This window comes from Camellia sinensis, chromosome 1 (genome assembly GCF_055761805.1).
Source record: "Camellia sinensis isolate YWXY chromosome 1, ASM5576180v1, whole genome shotgun sequence".
Taxonomy (NCBI): domain Eukaryota; kingdom Viridiplantae; phylum Streptophyta; class Magnoliopsida; order Ericales; family Theaceae; genus Camellia; species Camellia sinensis.
Genome location: NC_138961.1, coordinates 64,374,045 through 64,378,786, shown reverse-complemented (window position 1 = coordinate 64,378,786; position 4,742 = coordinate 64,374,045). Strand labels below are relative to the sequence as shown.

General features: G+C 49.0%; 1 long non-coding RNA gene across 1 annotated transcript; it reads left to right on the top strand.

Moving 5' to 3' along the window:
• The first annotated feature begins 219 nt into the window (after positions 1 to 219).
• On the top strand, positions 220 to 884 carry LOC145789749 (uncharacterized). Its single transcript, XR_014328041.1, has 3 exons — positions 220 to 381; positions 509 to 670; positions 764 to 884. It is a non-coding gene; the product is annotated as an uncharacterized LOC145789749 (long non-coding RNA).
• The last annotated feature ends 3,858 nt before the right edge of the window (positions 885 to 4,742 follow it).

Sequence of the window (4,742 nt, the reverse complement as noted above, 5' to 3'; positions counted from 1 at the left end):
ATCCCTTACGACGAGGACATGGGCCAATAGGAGGCTGCTTGGATATATTTGCTGGGGGTTCGCCCGCCTGTTGATAGACCTTCGGGGAGAGTCCGATACACCTGGTTCTCTTCCCATTTCCGGCGAGTGGAGATGGAGCCCGGGACTCCTAAGGAGGCAACACAGTATGCCCGCGACTTTCTGATGTTCCTCTTCAGGACCACTTTGTTTGCCGACAGGGGGAACACTGTTGGGCTTTATCTATTGAGTGCTTTGGTGGACCTGTCACAGGTCAGACGGTATGACTGGGGTGGCGCCGGCTTGGCTACCCTTTATTGTTACATGAGCGCGACCTCCCGCGGACGGGGGGACTTACTTGGCGGCTATTGGAGAGCCTGGGAGGTACTTTCTGCCCTCTTGATTTACATTTCTGTTCCTCATTACTTGCACATTGCACACACGACGCACTTTATACTCTGTATCGTGCACTTTGCCCTCAGCACTTCGTATTCTGCTTTGTTTTCCACAGTTGTGGGTCTATGTGTATTTCCCGACATTGGCCCCGGAGTTGGTGGTAGAGGGACCTCTCGTGACCCCGTACTCACTTGTATTTGAAGGCCAGCACCGGCCAAGACCTCGGGAGTCTCTCCTTTATCTGCGGCAGTACTTCGACACGGTGCGGTCGACGGAGGTATTTCAGAACTCTCAGTTCTTTCTGTTTTCATCTTTGATTTGTCCTGTACATTTTTGATTTCTGCTTGGTTTATGCGTCTGTTATCCGTAGATTACATGGCAGCCATGGGCGCCTTTAGGTGAAGGTCTCCGATTCCAGTTTGCCGGAGGGTGGGGTGTCTCCCGGTACAGGATCCTGTTCGAAGGGCCAGTTGGTAGGGCCTGATTTTGGGGGGACCGCTTCTTGCGTCAGGTCTGTGGGTACACCTCTCAGAACCCTCCCTCAGCACCCCCAGTCGATATGCGGATTGCTGATAGGCTCTCTTCCCGAGATGTTGTTAGTGCTATGCTGGGTACTGATGCTTTGCTACATCTTGAGGAGGGGGATTACGCTACTTACCGTCACATATACCTGATGCCTCCATTGACGGGAGTTCATACTTTGACGATGAGGCCTGCTGGCATGCCATCTTCGAGCCAGGCCCGGGCTCGGGTTGCAGACGCCCCTTCCACCAGCAGGGCTGGTACATCTAGAGGTGGGGGTGGATTGGTTCCCCCGATTCCTCCGACTTATCCTCATCCTGGATGGCCGGACATGCCGACTGAGTTGATGGGGTGGCAATATGGGACTACCTCTCCGATTTCGATCCCGATAGAGCCTCCAATGCCCGACCATTGATATGTCAGAGACCCCGACTCACCACCGGTATGTTTTACGGCTTTGATTCATTACTCAGATACTTGGACGTTCATTCCTTTACTGATACCCTTGCCTTTGCATCTGCAGCCCCCTGTTGAGTACATGGATCAGGTGCTCGAGATGGTAGCCTCACTTGAGGGGATGGTCCTGCGGAGGGAGGCGCAGTTGTCTATCATGGGCTTCCAGGTACCTTTTAGTTTTCTGGCATTTATCATACTTCTGATGATATGCTGATTTCTACTGCATTGATAGGCTACTTGTGTAGAGCACATCTGACACACACCTCACTTATACACTGTGTTTACATGTACCCACTTCATGTAGTTTTCTTGTATCTGCATCTGATGCACATATTTGGACTGATGTATTTAGATTGAACTCTTTATTCTCAGATGCTCCCGGTATATGCTCAGCCGCAGGCCGGGCCACCTGGGCCTTCTCGGGGAGGTGGACCATCCGGGCCTTTTCGAGGAGCTGGGCCATCTGGGCCTTTTCGAGGAGCTGGGCCATCCAGGCCTTTTCAAGGAGCTGGAGGGGGGGTCGTCTCGTAGACGCAGAGCACACATTGTAGAGGAGGAGCCCGGTGAGGATGAGGAGGAGGAGGCTGCAGATCGTCAGTCGGAGACATCTGTTGACAGAGAGGACGGCTCCGGTCTTGGTTCCAGGAGTGGAGGCGAGGCTGAGGGGGATCCCGAGGATGACGACTCTGATTCAGATGATGATGATGGCGATGGTGGCGGAGAGTCTATTTCGCAAAAGAGGGCAAAGAGGGCCTCTTATTTCTGCTCTTGAGAGCACAGATGCGGCTGTTTCCTGTTTTATTTATCTTTTCGCTAGTAGTTGTAGCACATTGTGCATTATCGGGCAGTTTTATTCTTTGTAAAACTTGTGCCTTAGTATGTAAAATGTTGTAACAAGCGAGGCATGATGAAATGAAACAGCCTTTGAAAAAAAGTGTTGTATTTTAAACTCTTAGCATCATATCTCATCATTTTGTACCATAATGAGATTGAATGGAAATGTGCATTGTGCATTTTGCCCAGTCAGATAGTGAACCGACACAACAACTTAACTTTCTAAGATATAACAAAACCTTAGCAAGTTTACAACACAATAGTGTTGACAACTCAATAAGCAAGACTCAAACAAAAATTGCTTAAATAAAGAGTAACAACTCAAAAACACGAAACACGACAGCTCAACAAACAACTCGATAAGCAAAACGACAACTCGATAAACAAAACAACAACTCGATAAACAAAACTTAACAAAGTGTACTTCGGACGATCTGGGCAATGGAACGCATCCGAAACAGAGGGAAATAGAGGCCTTCGACACACCTGTTGCATGGAAATGCTTGAAACTTTCCCTTGGAGGGTAAAACAGGGCTAAAGACACATTGGAGCATGGCCGGCTACTTTTGGAAGCCGGCCGGCCAGATTTATTGCAAAGGAGAGGCCACCGGCCAAGTTTTGAAAAAAGAAATGGCCGGCCTGCCAGAAAGGGTGGCCGGCCGGCCACTCAGCTCAGCAACCGTCAAATTTCTGACACTTGTCCCCCGAATAGTGTCTTTTCTTCTTTAAAAGCCTTAGCTCCGTGGTTCATTCAATTCATCTTAGTTTTGCACAAAAATGGAGGCGTTTCTCGTTGAAAATCTCACAGCTTGGATCGCTTCTCTAGATGGTTCGGAGAAGTTGAACTTCCGGGGTTTCGGCTTGAATGCACTGTTCGCGCTGAGTCGCACTCCGCTGCACCTTCCTTTCCTCCATGCCGCGGCAAGGTTTTGGAACCCGGTGACGCATGTCTTTAGCTTTGGCGGGCAAGAGGTATGTCCAACTTTTGAAGATTTTCAAGTTTTGATGGAATCTGAATGTCATGAAGAGATCTTGCCCCAGTTCCGCTTTGGCCACGCCCAAGCTTTAGGGCGGATGTGTGGACTCACCGCGCATGACGCTCAGTCTCTTATCTGTAATGGGGAACTGGATATCCTCGATTTGATTCATTGCTTTTCTGACGCTGGTGACCGCAACAACCATTATTGGCAAGGTTTCCGCAACACACCCTTTGCTTGTGTCTGCTGTCTCACTTTCTGCTTTCCCCGGGCTTTGGCGAATTTAGCATTCGTCTGACTGAAGTTGTTCAAGGCTTGAAAGAAGGAAAGAGCTGCATCGTCATGACCTTGGCCGAGACGCTGATGGGCTTGGATGCTATCTATAGCCGGGAGACGACTAGATTTGCTGGGAGTCCACTACTGCTGTTGGTAATGTTTCCCACCCAATCTTACATATGTATTTGCTCACATCACTCGGCCCTCAGGCTCGGTTTTTCTCACAAAAACCCTTTTCTCACTTTTCCCTCACCGTACATCTCTCTATTCTTTATTCTCTCATTTTTCATCCCTCCCAGGTATGGTTGATGGACAAATTACAGGTTGTGGACTCTTGCCCAGCCTACTCAGCTCGAGGCTATTTCTTTCGACAGCGCCTAGTCGATGCCCCTGATGAAAGGTGGTGGTTTGACTGGATGTGCAATTTGTCTGCAGGTCGCATTGCTTGGCGTTGTCCTTGGCTCAATCTCCCGGCAATGAGCTATAGCATGTCCCGGCTGATCGGGATCCAGTTGATTGGTCTGACCCACCGTGTGTTCTACTTTCCGTTCCGGTTCCTGCGCCAGTTCGGTCATGATCAGATTTGCCCGCCAGAAAAGATTGAGTACCCGGCTGCTTTCCCGGTCCGAGGTGCACAGCTTGCCCGATATGCCACAGCATGGAGGACTAAAGAGCTCGCCCCTGCTCCCACTTTCAGTTGCACTTTGTCTGACAAGTGTTGGGACTGGCTTAATGAGGAGGCACAGGTCGGGCCCAGCTTGGCATCAGAGGCTTCGACCAGCTCTGGGAGGGGGCACAGGGATACTTGACTTGACTATGCCCCGGATTTATTGCTTTATTAGTACTTTCAAATTTTCTTTATGAATGTAATAAAAAGCAACTTCGATTGTATGCAAGAGTAGGAGAACTCTGTTTTGAAATCAATGAAATTGAAGGTTGTGGTACTGAAAATTTTTCGCTTTGGTCCCAAAATGGTCTTAGTTGTAAAGAGATTAATTTGATCAAAGTCAACTTTTATTAAAACTTTTCAAAACCATTTCGATATGGATCAGAACTAGACACGCCTAAGATCTGTCACTGAGATGCACAACCCTGGATCCTAGCAACTGGAAAGTTGCCCCTAGTCTGAATAGTAATGCGACCGCGTGGCAACGGAAAGTTGCCCCTAGTCTGAATAGCACTGCACCGGAGATTGCGATAAGTGCTGATGGATAAAGATGACTGAGATGGTCGAAATGGACAAAGTTGATCGGGGAAAAATTTATGGCTGAACTTCAGGATGAA